The following is a 19,878-nucleotide window of genomic DNA, read 5'->3' on the forward strand; positions in this document are numbered from 1 at the left end:
ATTTTCTTTTATCAACCAACTACAGTCCCTTGGCAATACCAGTCAAAACAACATCTTGAATATAACTAATCCCTCCTCAAGAGGTGAAAAGGCTTCATGCATGACGTATTCTCAATATGTTACACCAGACGCAAAAGAAGATGAGGCTGCTTCATTATACTGAACCAGCATTTTGAGAACTCAGAAGGAAAACAGCACTCTTATAATCTAATAATATTAAATTTTAATATTATGCATGCAATAATATTAAAGTTTATGTACTCTGTTTCAACCTTCAAAATGAGAATTCATAGGGAAAAAAAGTAATTTGGATTTTTAACAGAAGCAACTGAGTTCTGCCACCTCTCCAAATACTTTATTAATTATTCCTCTATGTGCTCTTCTTGAAATTGATTTCCATTGTACCACATGAACTGTCCATCATCGATTTAGAATGCAACATCCATACTAATTTTCTAAAACCCTCTTTCCTACCCTTCTCCCTCACACAGACATACACACCCAACACACTACAGCCCCCTACAATCCAAACTACACAGAACTGGCATTAAATTGAGTTGAGGGTACAGATGCCAAGAACCCCGTGTCATATTCTGTGGGGTAGAATATTTTAACCAACATTTATTTATGATCAGATCTGTACTTGTTGATTTGCCAAGATGAAACAGACTCAACCTAGAAATTAGAACCTGAGTTTAATGAGAACCTGACATTCCTCTAACTAAAACAGAAGGAAAAAATATTGTTATAGGATCATAAAAAACAAGTATATGAGTATGCACCCCAAAGAGAGGCCAAAAATTCTTGGCAATGTTCTCCACTCACAGAACAATTTATTATAATGAGATGTATTTCCTCTCACTGAGAAGATGTGAGAGCAGTTTTATTTTGGAGCTCCTATTTATCACACCATACAGAAGAGTTTCAAATTCATACGCCATGTTTCCATAAACATAATCATTTAATTCACCTATGTACTGCATAAATTCCACATCAAAATAAACAGTGCATATTAAACAGCATATTTGTTTCAGAATTTCAATATTTACTAAACAGATTTGAGATTTTAGGACAATTTTTCTTTAGAGAGATTTTTTTTTTTTTACCCAACTCTCCATAGCACTAAAACAAAGCTACACAAGGTAAGGAGCATCTTGTGGTGATAATGCTTTATTTTAACGAGGATATCACACATATTTAACAGAAAATATCCACACTTAACTCATCTTTCACTCGTAAGCCAGTGAAAATAAACAAGCCAAATATTTAATTAGGCATTGGTGGAACTCTTTGCTGATTCTTCTGGGATTGAATTGGCAAGTGGATACCAAAGTTGATTTACTGAAAATATTGTATCCAGTTCCTTGACTATAATTTATCCAAATGTCTGAAGAAGAAACTTAAGTTGAGGCCTTTTATTTCTAAGCAACCTTGTTCACATAGTTGTTTGTGATCCTAAAACACAATTTACAAAGAAGTATTAAAAAAAAGAAATGTTTATTACAGTCTCCCAGACTCAGGTTTGCACTGTGATTCTTATCAGGAGGTGCCTTCCACAACTTCTTCTGCAGGGCTTCGAAATTTTAATTGTCATTAGTCATGCAAATTTATACAATCAAGTAAGTCGAAAAATGCCAGATCTCTATTCTGACCACACCATACTGACACAGTTGCTTTTTCCAGACAGAACTAAGGGAGGAGGTGTGGCTTCCTGTTGCTCAGTTTTCTGTCTTCACACTCAAAGCTGCTAAGTACCTGCACTTCATTTTAAACACCCTTACGAACAATGCAGTTGAGAGAGAATTTCACAACAGTTTTGTCTATAACAGCCCTAACAGGAAGTTAATGGGGATTTAATTTCTCCTGCATAAGCCCTCACAGGTCTTGCCCCTGTGTTCCTGGATTAAGCAGTGAGACCTGAGACGTGGTGGAAGGAGCGGGAGGAAGCTGAACTTCCAGACAGCCCCGAAACCACCCCACCCAGGAAATAAATGATACCAAACAAACGCCAGAACCTATTTTTAATGTGAAAAAAGTGCAAGTGTTAGTTGCTCGGTCGTGTCCCACTCTTTGCAACCCCTTGGACTGTAGCCCGCCAGGCTCCTCCATCCATGGGATTTTCCAGGCAAGAGTACAGCAGGAGGTTGCCATTTCCTTTGACCCAGGAATCAAAGCCAGGTCTCCTGCACTGAAGGTGGATTCTTCAACAACTGAGCCGCAGGGAAACCCAATACAGGAGTGAGTTGTCATGCCCTCCTCCAGGGGAACTTCCTGACCCAGGGATTGAACCCAAATTTCTCGCTTTGCAGGCAGATTCTTTATCATCTGAGCCACTATATATGCAGACAAACCAGATAAACGGGCTTCTCCCACCCCCACTGTGCGACCTGGATTCCCACCTCCTCACAGGTCTCCATGCACACTAACCTGTATTTGCAACCGAAACAAGGCAATAGTAAAGAACAAAGTTTAATGAAGTAGGAAACAAATACAGCCTAGAAAAAGACAGCAATGCTCAACTGATTGCCTTTTTTTTAAATCAATAAACTTTAAGTAAGACTAATAAAAAATTAAAAGGTAACAGTACCAATATCTGGAAATAGGAAAAGACAACAGCATAGACCCAATATACATAAGAATCTTTTCTAAGAATATGAATAATTCTTTGCCAGGAAGCAAAACATTTAGGTAAAATTGACAACTATAATTTTAGAAAACACAAATAACCAAACTAAGCATTTTAAGAATTTTGAATGAAGTTTTTCTCTATGTACTAAAAAATTAAATATAGAACTAAAAACTTCTCTAAAAAAGAAAACTCTTTGCTTACAGGGCTTCATTGGTTAATTCTTCCAAAACCTCAAGGAAGAAATAAAGCCAAACATTTACAGAGACTAAAAATAGGTGGACTAACTCCAATTTTAATTTGTTATGAGGCCAGAGGAGCTCATTGCTAAAATCTGATGAGGGCATGATAAAGGGAAAATGTCCTTAATAAAATATTAGTAATAAAATTTAGAAACATATTGAAAGACAATGCATTCCTGCTTCTAGGGAGAGTGATGTAAATTGTGGGAAATCCTAAGTCACTAAAATATAAAATGAACTATTCTCCCCACCAAAAAAAAAAAGAACTATTTGAAGGCATAGAAGAAATACCGCAAAGTGAGAATTCATGGACTTTAGATCCTGACCAATGTTGTGAAGTCACAGGATGCCTGGGTATTTGCCAGTTTTAGATGCAAAGCAAAATGATAAGAATTTGGGGCTGCTGCCCCTGCAGACGGAGAAGGCAACAGCACCCCACTCCAGTACTCTTGCCTGGAAAATCCCATGGACGGAGGAGCCTGGTAGGCTACAGTCCATGGAGTCGCTAAGAGTCGGACACGACTGAGCGACTTCACTTTCACTTTTCCCTTTCATGCACTGGAGAAGGAAATGGCAACCCACTCCAGTATTCTTGCCTGGAGAATCCCAGGGATGGCGGAGCCTGGTGGGCTGTCGTCTATGGGGTTGCACAGAGTCGGACACGACTGAAGTGACGTAGCAGCAGCAGCAGCAGCAGCAGCCCCTGCAGAGCTGAGAAACCAGCAGAATTTCTGACCATCTTCCAGGGCCAGAAAGACAAAAAATGAATGCTTGGGAGATGGACAAAAGCATGGGCATTTTCCCCCAAGACATCTCCCGTACCCTGAAACTGCCTGGACAGGAAACTGTATTTCTAACGGGATAGGCTTTGCAAAGCAAGTGGAGTTTTCCAGTTTTCACAGTGCAGCAAGGCAAAAGCTGGAGTTCAAGAGACAGCCTGCAAACAGAACAGGCTTTTGACCCCCAGGTGACATGTCTTGTATGCCACCGCAGCTGAGAGGAGTGACACATCACCCCGTCCAGAATGTAGCCCATGTGCCGTTCAGTCCAGTTCCTAATTTTGACCCATTCTTTCTCCCCAGAAGAAAAGAAAGCAGGGATACTCTATACTATTTATAAAAGCTTTCTCATTCAATAAAAATGAATAAGCACACTAAGATAAAACAACATGAAACCAACTCATCAATAAAAATAATAGAAATAGATGTATGTTTCATTCAGATATGAAACTTAAAAGGATTTAAAACAACTATGATGAATATGTTTGATGGAGAAAAACAATGAAAATTTGGAGAATCTCAGAAGAGAAATAGGCTCTCAAGAAAGATTAAAGTTGGTTCTTTAGGAGAAAAAAAAACACCAGTAAACATGTAGCAGTGAAAGTGAAAAGTCACTCAGTCGTGTCCGACTCTTTGTGACCCCATGGACTATACAGTCCATGGAATTCTCCAGGCCAGAACACTGGAGTGGGTAGCCATTCCCTTCTCCAGGGGATGTTCCCAACCCAGGGATCGAACCCAGATCTCCACATTGCAGGCGGTGTCTTTGCCAGCTGAGCTACCAGGGAAGCCCAAGAATACTGGAGTAGGTAGCCTATCCCTTCTCGAGCAGATCTTCCCAACCCAGGAATCGAACCAGGGTCTTCTGCATTGCAGGTGGATTCTTTTACCAGCTGAGCTATCAGGGAATCCCAATATCTAGCAAGAAAAATATTAAATAAAAGTGGGAGAAAACACAAATTATAATATCACTAAAAGTCAAAGAAATACTAAAATATAACAGTTCTATTATAAATGACTTCAAGCATAGTTTTGAAGGTTACTTGAAAGAACTAAAGTCCATGAAAAATGTAATTTATAAGACACAAAAGAAATAGAAGATGTGATTGGTTACAATGCTATTTTAAAAATTAATTTGTAGTTAAAAATATTTTCAAAAACAAAACTCTAGGTGTCTTCATCAGTAAATTCCTCCAATAACTAAAAATAATGTCAATCTAATTAAAGTTATTCAGTTTAATTTGGAAGAAAATAAGAAGGACTTTAAAAATTTACCATGGTGATCAACTTGATAACGGCAGAAAAAGCATTTGACAAAGTTCAAACCCCAGTTATGGTTTAAAAAAATTAGCAAACAAGGAAAAAAAGTAATTTATTTAATCTGGTAAAAAAAATGCAGAAAAATGCCTACAGACTGCAGCATACTCATTGATGAATTATAGAAAAAAGCTTTCTCACTGAGAATGTATCATGAGACTCACCACTGCTGTTACTATTCAAAACTTTACTGAGGGGATAGCCAATACAGCAAGGCAGTAACATGGAAAATCTGAAGATTGGAAATAGGGAAAAAATTAGTCATCTTCCCCACATGATATTTTTTTTACAGAAAATCCAAAAGAATCTAGAAACAAAGTATTAAGATTAGTGAAAAAAATCAGCAATCTCTGAATGTTATTTTAAAACAAAAAAAATCAGTGGTATTGCTACTTAATGAACAAACTGGAAAATAAGAATTTTAAATATCTTCATTACAATAACATCTGAAAATTATCAAATTTCAGAAGATATGCATGATCTCTACACAGACAAATAGAACTAACAAATATGATAAATAACCCCCAACTGGCTTTCACATATATAGCTTCCTATATTTTGACAAAACTCTAAGAGAAGTGCAGTGGAGAAAGAGTGATTTTTTTCAATGAATGGTTCTGGAGCAAACACATACAGAAAAAAAAGGACAAAATTAACTTTGACTCCTATACCTCACACGGTAGGAAAAATAACTTCCAAGGGAATTCTAGACCCAGACACAGAAGTAAAGTGATGTGGTGAATGCCAAAATTTTCTTCAGCAGAATACATAAACAATAAACATAAACAAACATAGTAATTGACAATATCAATTTAAGAAATTCTCTTCATCCCAAAACACTACTAAGACCGTGAAAAAGCAAGTCTTAAACCTCCCTTTCCCTCATTCTGTGTAATAGTTGACAATGAAAGACCCAGTGCAAAACAGGCAGCTTCCAGTGGTTTGTGTCACAATCCGTCAATCCACTGACCCCCCATTCACACACCCACCCATCTATCCATTGACCATCCACACACCCACCTGTACCTATGTGTATATATGCATTTCTGTGTCTATGTTTTTGAAGTGTAAGTGATAGAGCCATTAAAGGCAAATGGATTTACATCACTTTGAATTTGCACATCAAATCTCCTGATTGATGTCACTGGGTCACTAAGTGAATGACTTTCAAATCTGTAGAAGTATGTATAATAATACCTCATCTCCTAGCTGTGTGACTCAGTTGAAAGCACCATGAATCATATGAAGCATTATCTAGAGGGCAGCATATTTTGTCATTTTTTTTTTTTTAAATACTAAAAGTTCTTTAGTTCTGTGACTAAATTCAGCATACATTTTCCTGTTCTTATGCTTATCATCACATAAATTTTGACCTTGGATGAATGATGGGATTTTTTTCATATAAATGAATTCTTCAGAATCACGATCATCTTGTGATCTATTGTAAGGTTAAAAACTATCTGACAATGCTCTTAGCTACATAAGTATATGTTCCTCTGCCCTCAACACACAGGGGGCCAACCACAGGCCTGGTTCAGAGAATCAGGGTATGCACACACCCTAAGCAAAGACTGTCCTTTCTTTTCTTCCCTTATGATGGATTTAATATGTTATCTTACAGACACAGTTGCACAAAATTTGAAAACTGCTCCGGAGTCACCTTTCTCTCCTTCTACCTTGACCCAGACAATCACTTTATGGAGAGTAATACGTGGTAGAATTCTAAGGAGTTAGTTTATGAGCATGTTTTCATGATGTCATCATAATCTTCTCTTACAAAGTGGAAATTCAAATGTTTCTAAACTCCTGAAGCTATGTAAATATCACCCTCGGAAGTTCTTTAAAAAAAAATGAAGAAATGTGTTACTGTTAAAAATTGATTAATGTTCACATAAGAATTTTGAGCACAGTGTCTAAATAGTAACTATTACTCATAATACACTGACAAAAACAGTCATACAATGGGTAGTAAATTCTACTTTACTGAAAACAGTTAGCTGGTGAGATTGAACTTTTTTGACAGTATGAAGTAATAAGAAACTTAGAAATACACTGCTTTTGAAGATGGATGATCATGCACCAGTCTACTGCAAAATATACCTGAAACATTTTGATTTTTCCCTTAGTTACAAAAAATTAGGTTTCATATAGCACTGAGCTAAGAATGATTCCAAGATGGACTTTGAATTTAGAGTCAAAGAGAGATTGACTCATGGAGTCTTCCACAGACACAGGCAGATGCCAAGGTTGCACAGACTTGTCATTCAGATATACAGACCGTCATTCTGTATGCTTAGGCAGTTTCACAATCTGTTTCTCCCGTTCAGACCCCTATAACCATCTGTGACCTGGGCAGTGCTATCTAGCTCCACAAGGGAGATCCCAACCGAGGTTTCCAAGAGCATCAAATACAACAAAATACTGCAAAAACTGTATGTTGTTTATATGATTAACAGGCTTGCCTGGTAGCTAGCTGGTAAAAAATCCACCTGCAATGCAGGAGATTCCAGTTTGATTCCTGGATCAGGAAGATCCCCTGGAGAAGGAATGGGCTGCCCACTCCAATATTCTTGGGCTTCCTTGGTGGCTCAGACAGTAAAGAATCAACCTGCAATGCGGGAGACCTGGATTCGACCCATGGGTTGGGAAGATCCCCTGGAGGAGGGCATGGCAACCCACTCCAGTATTCTTGCCTGGGAAATCCCACGGACAGGAAAGCCTGGTGGGCTACAGTCCAGGGGGTTGCAAAGAGTTGGACACGACTGAGAGAATACGCACAGCATATGATTAACATGTAGGCTACCAAGTCCAAAACCTGAACTTACTACCTTCTGCCAAATCTCTTTTTACTGACGTTTTCCTTTTCTAAATTGTGTCATTCAAATTCAGGGCCACCATGTACAGTTGTATAGAGCTCTTGTAACTCCCTGGTACCATTCACATAACAGGCAGTATTAAATGGTCCCCTAGAGCTGTGTAGGGGCTTCCCAGGTGGTGCAGTGGTAAAGAATCCGCCTGCCAATGCAAGAGACTCAAGAGATGTGGGTTTGATCCCTGGATAGGGACGATCCCCTGGAGGAGGAAATGGCAGCCCACTCCAGTATTCTTGCCTGGAAAACCCCATGGACAGAGGAGCCTGGTGGGCTTACAGTCCATGGGGTCACAAAGAGTCAGACACGACTAAGTGACTGAACAGACACACACAGAGTCGGGTGGCACAGGCGACCTGTCAGTCCCCCTAGAGTGACACCAAAAACCTAGACTCCACCGTGTCCTTAAACCCAGTGGCCAACACATCCTTCCATCTCAGCAGCCCCCAGCTCCAAAACTGCCTTATCTCCATCCCCACACCCACTGCTTCAGGTGAAGCTGTCTGTCTCTAGCATCAGCCATGTGAGAACCTGCCTCCATCGCGGCCCCTTCTAACCCAGTAACCGCAACAGGCAGAGTTAAATGTTTAAAACACATGCTTGTTGTGACAGTCCCTTATTTAAAGTACTCCAGGGCCTTCCCCCCAGTCTACAGCATAAAGTCCAAATTCCTCCGCCTGGCACTCCGGCTTCCAAGGTCAGATGTGCCTCCCTCTCCACCCTCACCCAAGGGCAGCCCCTGCTCTGGGGCAGCCCTGCCCCACACCTCCCAGCTCCTGCCTCGGTGGAGAACACAGGCCGCCTCACATCTGCTGCGGTGTGTGTCCACGTTACACCTTCTCACGTCTCCCCAGCTCTACCATCCATAAAATACATGTTTTCAACTGTCCCCTCATTGACGTTTTCTACTACTCCTACCTCTGCCCTGCGTCACTGCTAATTCACCTTATTAATAGCCACCCACACTGCCATGTCCCTGTTCCTTACCAGACCGTTAGGTCCTTGAGAACAGGTAAGAGGCATGGGCTACAGTTATGTCCTAGGCAGCTACTAACACAGTGACTGGTACTCAGTCAGGCCCAACAAATGCTGTTGAATGCATTAATAGAGGTTTTAAATATCACCAACTTCCTCTTTCTATTGTTCAAGTAAACTCATAAAATCAGTATTAAGAAAGAGGAGCTAGCCTATATACAGTAAAATCATACCGATACTGAATAGAAAAGATACAGAATACATAAGTACTTCGAAGTAAATGAAGGTAAGTGTGGATGGAGATTAACCTTGGTTAATACAATTTTTATTTTATAAAAAGCATCTCATTGAGAATGCCATCATGGAAGATTACTGACCATTCATGGCATCTTGCTTTAATTCAAAGGTCAATGGGTTTCTTCATTAGAAAACCTATTTTCTTGTTTCAAAATGAGATTTGAAAAGAGTAAAATCTCATAGTCTCATAGTTCTAATTTATAATAAAATATCTGAATAAATTTTATAAGCTGCATTTTGAAAGGATGATTTTTTTTTGCAGTGGATTCTTTTATTTTTTTTAATTGGAGGATAACTGTTTTACAAAGTTGTGTTGGTTTCTGTCATACAACAACATGAATCAGCCATAAGCATACATATGTGCCCTCCCTACTGCCTGTACTGCAGGAGACCCAGGTTTGATCCCTGGGTCAGGAAGGTCCCCTGGAGAAGGGCATGGAAACCCACTCCAGTATTCTTGCCTGGAGAATCCCATGGACAGAGGAGTCTGCAGGCTACAGTCCATAGGGTCACACAAAGTCAGTCACGACTGAAGCAAGTAAGCAGCAGCATCAGGATACCATAGGGAACAAATACTCAATATTGTGTAATTAAGGAGAAAGAATCTGAAGAAGAAAAATGCATACACACATATATATAACTGAAGTGCTATGCCGTATACCTGAAACTTACATATTGTAAATCAACTATACTTTAATAAAAAATAAATAAACATTCCCTTTTATAAATTTGACTATTTTGACTTTCTCTTTGAGCCTGTTACATCATCTGCCTTGGGCCCTCATATCATGAATTGAAAAAAATCCCTTAACCCACACACACAATCACACATATACACACACAAGTCAGATTCTGAGACGCAGCCACAGCTTTCTTGTTGTTGTTCAATCGTCAACTTGTGTCTGACTCTTTGCAACCCCATGGACTGCAGCACACCAGGCCTCTGTCTCTCACCATCTCCTGGAGTTTGCCCAAGTTCAAGTTCATTAAATCGGTGATGCCATCCAGCCATCTCATCGTCTGCTGCCCTCTTCTCCTTCTCTCCTCAATCTTTCCCAGCATCGGGGTCTTTTCCAGTGAGTCAGTTCTTCCCATCAGGTGGCCAAAATATTGGAGCTCCAGCTTCAGCATCAGTCCTTCCAATGAATATTCAGGGTTGACTTCCTTTAAGATGGACTGATTTGATCTCCTCGCAGTCCAAGGGACTCTCAAGAGTCTTCTCCAGTACCACAGTTCAAAGGCATCAGTGCTCTGCCTTCTTTATGGTCTAACGCTCAGCCACAGCTACATATCCACAAACATAACCATTTATTGACAAGGAAATCACGACTAGATACACAATCATCATCTTGCAAAACTCCAGGCTACTGCAGCTAAAGATGTTCGGTCATGTTACAGTGGACATATGGTGGAGCCCATTATTCTGCCAACTCTTGCTTTAATTCAATCTAAAAGTATCCTCCAACTCAAAGCTGCAGCACTTTAAATTGTTTCAATGTTTTTAAAGGTAGACATCCAAGGACACGGAGACCTCTGAGCAGACATACCAACATACAGCCAAGCCCCAGCACCAAGCACCTAGAGGAGAAGCTCTTTCCAACAGAATAACTGTGAGAAAAGCCACAGTGCTTGTTAATGAAAAGCACCTCCTTTAGTTAAGTGTTGATAAAGATTATAATTAAAATTTAGCCTTTGAACACATGCATACGCAAAGACTGAGAAATCTTTGGAAGAAGTCTTGAAAAATCCTTATAAAAAGCCAAAACCTTTCCAAAACAGACTGGCACAAGGCAAAAAAGAGTAGCAAATGAGCCAGAAATATGTATTTAAAACAATAAATAGAAGATTTCATTAGCACAGTTGAAGGCTTTCACAATGCTTTAATAAGGCTGTAATAGAAGTTACATACAAAGCACATGCATGAATACATATGCACACACATCTCACAAGGTGACTGTACTCCACATGGCATGAGGGTTTCATCCCCCTGGTGGAGCTTCAGTTATTCACAAGGTTTCTTTTCCACATGTGTCACACCTGGAGTCCATTTTAACTAGCAGCACTGTGCTGTGCTTAGTCGCTCAGTCATGTCTGACTCTTTGCGACCCTGAAGGCTGTAGCCCACCAGGCTCGTCTGTCTATGGAATTCTCCAGGCAAGAACACATAGTGCTAAAGACCATCTATATTTGTAATTTTGGCAACTAGAAAACATTAGCAAAGTGCCATTTCAACACTGGATATCTAAAAGATGAATACTGTACTATCTGAAATTACTCTATGGATATAAGTGGCAGATTGTCTTGACAATGCTTTGGTGTACGCAGGGGAAAATGTGTGCCTTTGTTTTCCTTTATGAATTCATCATCTAATATGGGACAAAGAAACCTGAAGTCAATAATATTAGGGACAGCCGAGACCTATTCTGAAACTTAACAGCGTGTAAATTTGTTTCCTACAAGATAAAGAATCCTTACCTTGTTTCACATCATCTCCATCCATCTGAAAAGAAATTAAATTTAGACTGTTGTCAATCAGGATAAAACCCTGGGCACTGTAGTCCGGTCTTTTTTTAAAAAAAAAAAAAAAAAAAGAACTAGAAAAACACAGAATGACAAACTAGGAACAAAAGTATACCGTTGAAGAAGTGTTGTTCAGTCACCCAGGTGTGTCTGACTCTGAGACCCCATGGACCCCATGGACCCCATGGACTACAGCATATCAGGCCTCCCTGTCCCTCACCATCTCCTGGAGTTTGCCCAAGTGCATCACCAGAGTTTGCATAACCGCTGCAATGAACATGAATACATGAAGAGGTAGTAGGACATTAATACTGGCATCAAAAATCTGCCAATTAGAGCTTACACAGGTATTTTTCAAAAGAAGACATACAAATGGCCAACAAAACTAATTACTAGAGAAATGCAACTAATTATTAGAGAAATGCAAATCAAAATTACAATGAAGTATCACCTTACACCCATCAGAATAGCCATCACCAAAAGTCTACAAATAACAAATGATGGAGAGGGTATGGAGAAAAGGGAACTCTCCTACACTGTTGGTGGAAATGTAAATTAGTGCAACAACTATGGAAAATAGTGTGGTTTCCCTTAAAGGCTAAAGATGGAGTTACCATACCATCCTGCAATCCCACTCTTAAGCATATATCTGGAAAAGATGAAAACTCTCAATTTGAAAAGATGTATGCACCACAACGGTCAAAGAGGCAAGGTTTACAACCTCCAAGACATAGAAGCAACCATTGATGGATGACTGGATAAAGATGTATGTATGTACGCACACACATACAATGGAATGCTACTCAGCATAAAAAAGAATGTAATAATGCCATTTGCAGCAACATGTTTGGACCTAGAGATTATCATATTAAGCAAAGTAAGTCAGACAAAGAAAGATAAATATCATATGCTATCACTTATATGTGGAATCTAAAAAAAATGATACATACGATCTTATTTCAAAACAGAAATAGACCCACAGACATAGAAAATAAACTTATGGCTTACCAAAGGGGAAAAAGGAGAGGAGGGAAAAAAAAATTGGAGTTTGGGATTAACAAACACACACATCTATAAAACAGATAAACAACAAGGATCTGCTGTATAACATAGGGATCTATAGTCACTCTTATAATAACTTATAATGGAAAATAATTTGAAAAGGAACATATATATATGTGTATATATAACCGAATCACTTTGCTGCATACTTGAAACATTGTAAGTCAACTATGCTTCAATTTAAAAAAATTTAAGTATAATTGAAGAATATGTTTAAGTAATTGAAAAGGCTGGAAGTCCAAGTGGGCTAAGAATGCCTCAAGTAAAAATTAATAAACATAAACCAATGACAAGACAAATACTGATCAAATTTTCCAATTCTTTATTCTAAAATTTAAGAATTCTCTGCTTTTTGAAAGAGAGAGAGAGAGAAAGAGAGATGAAGGCGACAGGGAGACAGAATGAGGGTGGAGAGGGAAAAAGTGAGATTCTCTTCATAGCAGGGGTTGCTTTGGGTGATTTTATGACAAAACGTTAATGTGAGGATGTACGAGTATGACTGTCTAAGAATCCTTTAAAAACTGTGATGCAAGAAAGCCAGGAAATGAAAGAAGCCAAACCGTCACTTTTTGTGAAGGCAAGATGACATGTGCTGAGACCCACGAGCTTGAGGACTGAGGTGTTTCTCGGTCCACAGATGGTGGTGGGTGGGCTGGGAGCAGGAACAGGAATAATCTTGCAGGAAAAGACGCTGCAGAACGTTACTGATGAACGAATAAGACCAATTAAACAATTTGGAGATAGGAAAATATCACAAATGTGGGTGGTCTATTCCTGACACAGGCCAAGAGTAAATAAAACTAAGCGTGAAGAACATTGCTAATTAGTATAATTAACTATAGCAACTAATGAAACAAATACAGGATTTTTTTAAGGATGGAGAAAGTCTCATTTCCAATCTGCAAATGAAACTGATCATGAATACAAAGACAGGCAATAGGATAGCTGAAAGGCTAAAAACTTTGTATTCACACAAAGAAATGCAAGACAAGGTGGATGAATGGGGAATAGTTAGACAACTACAGAGAAACAGCCACAGACACATCTTCCTATTGTAAAGGAGAAGGACCCCATGGGGCTCTCTGAGGGCAAGGTGGCAGGGACAGGATTTCCCCCACCTCTTCTGTTTTAGCTCCTCTCTGAAGTACAGAGATAACAGAGATAACAGTATTCAAGGCACATTTCCTGAGTCATTTTGCAGATGTGAAAACCCCCAGCAAATGGAAGATTTAATCACTTGATGGCCATGAGCACTCAGTCCCAGGCCTCCTGGAGCCTGAGGCTGATCAAGATACTCCCTGTGACACCACTCGATTCCCTTACCACCAGAGAAGTGTGCACAAGCTGATCACACACCCTGCAGCTTCCCCCCCAACCAGCCCGCCATCACCTGGCTTTTAACAGTGCTTGGGGGTGGAGGGGATAGCTTGGGGTTTTTAGGTCATGAGCCACCTGTCTCCTTGCATGGCCCTGCAATAAACATTTCTCTGCTCTAAACACTGACATTTCTGTTTGTTTGACCTCACTGTGCATCAGGCACAGGAACCTGGGCTAACACTTCCAATAAATAGCAGGAAGGATCTTGATCCTCAACGATGTCTCACTAAACTGAACATTCTTGCACTCATCCCACTTCAAGGTGAAATTGCTTGGACCACCTGCAAGGACTTAGGGGCCCCTGAAGCCTCTTGCCAAGATGCCCAGATTTGAGGGTTCAAAGACTATATGCAATAAGCTGAGGTGTAAGGAACAGGACCTGAAATAGATCTGGGCAAAAAGCTCTACTTGTGGAGGTGTAAGGAATAGGACCTGAAACAGATTTGGGCAAAAAGCTATACTTGTGGAGGTGCAAGACAGGTACCTGATGGACCACAGACTGTACAAGGGTTTTCACTTGTATATTTGACTTTCAACAACCCCGTGAGGCAATTATTACCCACTACAGGAATCAAGAGAAGTAAGATTAAGCAAATCGGCAGAGACGCTGGCTTCGGTTGCTGGCTTCTAGCACCCAGTCCCTGGTACTTGCCAGTAATCCTGTTTTTCTTTTCCTGGAAAAGGGGGCATTTATTCTTCTCATTCTGTAAGCCTGAGGAAAGATATTCTAGACTCTCCACTAGGCTGGAATAAATGCCACTGACCACCATTTACCAAAGTGCCAGGTGTGCCTTGGCTCCCCGACACCAGGAGGGGTACATCTCAGTCTGTTCAAGCTGCTATAGCAAAATACAGTAGACCCAGCAGTCTGTGAACAGGAGAAATGTGTTTCCCACAGCTCTGGAGTCTGGGGAGTCCAAGATCATGGCACTGCCAGACTGTGTGTCTGGAGAGGGCCCACCTCCTGAATCTAGACTGCGTCTTCCCAATGTGTCCTCAGAGGTGGAGGGGTGAAGGAGCTCTCTGGGGTCTCTTTAGTAAGGGCACTAACCACATTCATGATGGCTCCACCCTCATGACCTAATCACCTAGTCCCCCGACCAAAACCATCACACAGGGGGTTAAGATTCAACGTATGTATTTTGCTTGGGGCAAGGGACACACAAATATTCAGTCTCAGCAGGGCACATATGGGGACTGGTCAGCAAAGACCCTCCTTTGCTATGATACTTTGAGGCTCTATCTGCTGCCCGTTGGAGCAGATGGCTGAGAGGAGAGATGGCTGAGGACCTGGGATTCAATTTAAGAAATAATTCTTCACTCAACCCAATACTGCTGGGTCACAAGCAAGTATGTAATTGATGTCTAGATTGCCCTCAGACAACGGCTGTAACTGCCACTGCGTTTTAATCTGTGTTTCCACGTGGCAGCCATCAGCCATGTCTGGCTGTTGAGCACTTAAACTGCAGGTGCACTGAACTGAAATAAGTTGTAAATGCAAAATGCACTGGATTTCCAAGCTACAGTAGCAAGAAAATGTACAACATCCAGTATAAATAGATTTATACTGGCTACGTGTTAAAATGGTATTCTGAGTATATCCGTGTTAAGATGTTACTAAAATTAAATTCATCTGGTTTTATGTTAATATAAGTACTGGAAAATTTGAAATTATACATGTGGCTCATGTTATGTTTTAGTGCTGGTCTGAATAGCCCTTAATAGATTACAGATGAGAGCAATCAATCAATCTTTCAACATGCCCCATGGTCTAATAGTCACAGCTATGATGCTCACACTTGAACACATTTGCGAACTGCCAGGAGGGGCTGGTCAGGTGACAGACCACCACCCGCACCCCCTCTTTCCCACAAACTGTCTGACTCAGGGGTTCTGCAGTGAGCCCATGTAGTTGCATTTTTAACATAGATGCCAGGGATTAGCCTTTGAGAACCACTATTACCACATGTGGTCAAATTTACTCCACCAGCTCCAGTGGCCTGAGAATAACCTTCAGAAAAATGTTTTTGTTTAGGTTGTACAGTACCTTCCAGTTAGACACCCTAACATTTATTTAAAAATAAAATAAAACCTTCCAGTAACAGACCATTCACCAATGTATTCTGGGATCTCACAACAAATAAGATTAAGGTCAATAAGACATTACCTAGTATTCTGAGGGCTATTATTAGGTAAACTGCCTAAAGTTATCATTCATATAGAATAATACAGAAAATGCTTAGGGCAAGACTGGCCAGATTAGTGCTCAGGTTGTAAGAGGTGATGTATGCGGATGCTGAAATACAGAGGTTAAAGGAGGCAGAGGACTTCATATTAAAACTTGAACCTCAAAATGTACACTGAATCTATTTATCGCCTCTTACACCAAGCAGCCTGCCATAGCGCTGAGCACAGGGGTTTGCTTTTTCAGCCTAACCTAGGTTAATCTTTCCCTCTCCTTTCTTCATGTTACATTCATGACCCAAAAAGTTATTGCAAAAAAGGGAGTTCCAGGCACCGACTCGTCCCTTCTCCTAATGGGAAAGCAGGGTATCTGTGAGCAAGAGTTCAAGATTGATTTATTTCCTGAAATTAGGAGCTACTGATCTCAAATGGTGATTGAAAGTCAACCAGCTTAGGTCAACCACTAAGAAAGTACTAGAAGCATAGGCCCATGGGGATCTTACAGGAGACCACCTCCACCAATTATTTCACTGGACTTCAGAGTCTTTATTTTCTATCATTTAAAGATTTTATATTTTAATGCTACTTTGTGACATTATACAGCTAAGCTCTCCTATAGTCAGAGGACAGCCACTTGCATCTCCCACCAGGAAATGTGTTACATTTGTTTTTATAGTTTAGTTTAGGTATGAACTTAATGATTTTAACTAGTTTACCTGGTTAATTCTCAATGAACTTCTATTTCACAAAGTCCACACTGAGCACCCCAGAATGCACACATTCAATCTTGCTGATTTACACAATATCATTGGTAGACTGCAATTAACACGAACTATGCACCCACAAAGACGTTCTCACTCAGCAGAGGTTTCCAAGGTGCCCGTTCAAAAGTCCTAATTCTATTGGCTGTATTGATTAACAGATGGAATTTTAATTTTACTACTGTATAGAGGAATGTCATTCTTGAATTTAGAGAAACTATTATCTAAAGAACATACTAATACAGACCCAAGTAATTCACGCAGAAAAATACAAATAAAAAATAAAAATCTGCATTCATCACTCCTCACATCAATACCACTGCCCTCTCTAAAAGCAAATTCTATTACCATTTTGATGTAAATGTTTCCAGAACATCTGGTAGGTGTTTAGATGCATATCTGCACATACGCAAATCTTTTGCTTTCACATAAATGCATGTGTACTAAACACATTTTTTGAAAAAATTAATTTTGTTTCTTAAGAATATTTTAATATTTGGGATGATATTTTGTATCTTTCTGAAAATAGAATTATTACTTTATATACACTCGAACTGCATGGGGGTTGGGATGGGCTAAGATGCTGAAAATGGAATTATATGTATGTGTTAGTGTGTTCACAAGCACTCAGGCATACATCAGTCTTTTTACTACTGGAAAGTATATCAGAGTATGGATACGTCTTTCTTTTCAGTTATTGTTATGAATTATCTGCGTGCATGCGTGCCAAGTCACTCTAGTCGTGTTTGACTCTTTGCAACCCCATGGACTGTAGCCCACCAGGCTCCTCTGTCCATGGAATTCTCCAGGCAAGAATACTGGAGTAGGTTGCTATGCTCTCCTCCTGGGGATCTTTCCAACCCAGGGATGGATCCCATGTCTCCTGTGACTGCTACGTTGCAGGTGGATTCTTTACTGCTGAGTCACTGGGGAAGCCCATTTATTATCTAACCATTCCGTTATTTTAATTTTCTCTTCAATATTTCTTTATTGCAAATGATGCTATGATGAACACTGTGCTAATGGACAATGTATCAGGTGAACACTCTTCCAAAATAGAAAACTAGAAATGGAATTGCTTAGGTGTTTTTTTTTTGGATGTATACTGATATTGCCAACCTGCTTTTCAGAACAACTGATCCATTTTACACATCCAGTATCAACATTCTCATACCAATGTTAAATGTTATTTTTTTACTGTTAAAATATGAGAATGAGAATGCACACAAATTTAGAATAAGTTTCATCAGATATTCTACATATCCCAGTCCATCTTTCAATGTATCTGACCCTGTACCTACAGCACATTTGTTTAAATACTACAGTTTTATTGAAATTGAAATTATTTATTAACGCTGTTTCTGGCTGTCTCTTTGACCTCAAAAATGCAATCCTCAGACAAGCTGCTCCCAAGCCCAAACCCCATCTCAGCCTCAATCCCAATCCTCCTCAACATGGACACAGTGCCTCTGAGGAAGACTACTGGCCTTCTGTCAACTACATTCTCATCTGTATGGGAATAACAGATGGGGATAACTATTTGTATGGGATGGGGATAACTATTTCTCCCTCACAGAGTGACTTACAGCTGCCTGGTATACAGCTGGTGCCTAATTAATGTGGGTCCCCACACCTCACTCACCTCTGCTTCTCCAACACTCCCCCACTCTCATTAAACTCAGAGTGCCCTGATAGCGTTGCCTTCCTCACAACTCATGCAATGCCTTAAAATTCAACTGCTTTATCTGGCACATGCTGGCTCCTAGAAGTAGACTGTCAGCGCCGCCTCATTAGTAAAGAAGCTAATCCAAAACTTGGCGAGCAGGAGGGCTCTGCTTCCTCCGTCCAAACGGACCCAAGATGGCAAGTCAGAGGCACAAAATGCCAAAGGCCTGATTGGTCCCTATGTAACCCGCCAAGTTTCCACAATCCTGAGAGGGCGCTGTGCTTGCTGATGACACTGAAAAATTGTGTGAAAAGAAAATCAAAAGGAACTTAGTTCTGCCTAAGCACTTCAGCACGGGCTTGCTGCTGTCTTAGATAAGGAAATGTACAGAGCTGTGTGAAGACTGCTGGCTGCAGGCCAGAGGACATCACAGACCCTTGGAAGGGCGCCTGGGCCAGGGTCCAGAGCCAGCCTGGGCAAGCAGCAGCCTGGCAGCCATGGAAGGGCAGGAGCTATCGCTGCGGGTCCAAGGGACCTTGAAGGTCCATGGTAAGGTTCCCAGATATGATACCCTGAATTGTAATCCAAAGTGTGCTCACAGGTGTACATTTTCTCAGGGAGAATTCCATCTCTCTCTGCAGATTCTCCAAGTGGTCCAGGACTCACAGCCAAGAAAGAAAAGAGGAAGCAGAAAAAATAGAATCCAACATCTTTGCAAAAGCACATGAAATTGAAAGCCTGTTTTTGCTTGTCAGTCTTTTCTGATTCATCATGTATTTTACACTAACTAGCCCTCTTTGGTTGAAAGCTATCAAGATTCTTCACCCACTTTCACCAGCCTCCCTTAAAAGATATGCCCCAATTTTATTAGTTTCACAAACCACTACCTCAAAAAACGTGAGAAAATAAGAGATCAATTTTATTAGTCTATAGTTTATCCTTCTGCCAAATTAAACTAAATATTTTTTCTTACTTTTCCTTTTTTAAAAATTTCTGTATTTGTTGTCACTCATGAGACCTGACAGTGTAAGACCTTGAACGCTTTGTCCTCCAGTCACTTTTCCACCCTCCACTGAAGCCTTTCTGGGTCCATCTCCATTGCTCCGTATTGAGGGGCCCAGAGTGAACCAGGGCCCAGAGCCCAAGAATGTCACCTGTCTGCTCCACCTGAAGGTGTCCTACCCAGCATTTCAAAGGAACGC

At 40.3% G+C, this 19,878-nt stretch overlaps 1 long non-coding RNA gene across 1 annotated transcript in view; it reads right to left on the reverse strand.

The window, feature by feature from the left end:
• LOC145519090 (uncharacterized) overlaps window positions 1–19,878 on the reverse strand; it is a 255,141-nt gene that overhangs the window by 233,459 nt on the left and 1,804 nt on the right. The gene's annotated exons all lie outside the window — the stretch shown is intronic.

Source organism: Giraffa tippelskirchi, chromosome 8 (assembly GCF_054371585.1).
Source record: "Giraffa tippelskirchi isolate mGirTip1 chromosome 8, T2T-mGirTip1v1.2.pri, whole genome shotgun sequence".
NCBI lineage: Eukaryota > Metazoa > Chordata > Mammalia > Artiodactyla > Giraffidae > Giraffa > Giraffa tippelskirchi.